Source organism: Octopus bimaculoides, chromosome 19 (assembly GCF_001194135.2).
Source record: "Octopus bimaculoides isolate UCB-OBI-ISO-001 chromosome 19, ASM119413v2, whole genome shotgun sequence".
In the NCBI taxonomy this organism is placed as follows: Eukaryota; Metazoa; Mollusca; class Cephalopoda; order Octopoda; family Octopodidae; genus Octopus; species Octopus bimaculoides.
In genome coordinates this window covers 5,902,592-5,904,157 of record NC_068999.1, presented here as the reverse complement: position 1 = coordinate 5,904,157, position 1,566 = coordinate 5,902,592, and positions in this window count along the sequence as shown.

Below are 1,566 nucleotides of genomic sequence, written 5' to 3'. Positions count from 1 at the left end.
ACAGCACTTGCTGTTCCCCAGCACCGCCACACCCTTCGGGCTGAAACGCATCAGAGAATGGAAGAATGAAAGAATGTGTGTGTGTGTGTGTGTGTGTCTGTGTGTGTGTGTATGTGTATGTGTGTCTGTGTGTGTGTGCATACAAAATTTATATAATACCAAACTCGTAATGACAGTAGAGATATCTCTACCTTTATCAGTTTTGTATTTTCATTATTATTATTATTATTAATTATTATTTATTTATTATTATTATTTAAATATTGCTATTTATTATTATTATTATTATTTATGATTATTTATTATTATTATTATTATTATTATTGTTATTATTATTATTATCATCGTTATTATTATTATTATTATTATTATTATTATTATTATTATTATTAAGGCAGCGAACTGACGAGTAAGCCCGACTGGAGTTACGACTGCGCAAGCAGACCCAGTTAAGCCATCATCGGACTTTTTGATGATGGCTTAACTGGCAGAAACTTCGAACCCAATGCTAATAGTAACCACGTTAGAGACATTAATTGATTGATTGATTTTTACATTTATTTATTCATATATTTATTTGTATATATTTGGTTTTTTTATTTCATTTCCTGCAGACACTTTGATCTGGAGAGACCAATTCGGGATCCATATCCAGACTTTGGGACCCGACCGATTGGTCCAGCTGGAAGGAGAGTGAGGCACGGTTCCACAACGTTTCATATTGCTCGATATAAAAGCCGTTCGAGGACGCATTCACGTGCATGCACACACACACACACATACACACACACAAACACACACACACACATATACACACACACAAAAAAAAACACGCATATACAAAAATTTGAAGTGAAACACAGGCCTCATTCACACAAAACATACAGACTAACATCTGGGCGCACGCATGCATTGTCATACATACACATACAGACGCATCCATTCATATTCATGCATCTATACATACACACACATATAAATGCTTACAAAATAGACATACAGACATTAATAACCCATAAATACATAAATACATACACATATAAATTTATGCATACATGCATGTATACATAAAGTAATCCCTCGCCACATCGCAGTTCACCTATCGCGGTTCATCTATCGCGGTTCATCTATCGCGGTTCATCTCTCGTGGTTCATCTATCGCGGTTTATTCTTTAAGCTTACGTCGAGTTCTTCGAGGTGTGGCTTTGCATCTATAATGAAATAAATATATACAAATTATAAAAATAACAAAAATATATTCAATACAGTACTGTGTCTACTTCGCGGATTTTGACCTAGCGCGGGGGTTTTAGGGACGTAACAACAGCGACAGCCGAGGGCATACTGCACATATATATAAACATACATACATACATACATATATATATATATATATATACATATATATATATATATATAGGAGGGAGAATGTACGAAAAAACAACAACAGACGAGGACAGGTGGTGTAAATAACAAAAGGATGTATTAGTATGACGCTCGGGAATACGGAAAGTCTTTGACGTTTCGAGCTACGCTCTTCAACAGAAAGAATACGGAGACAAGATA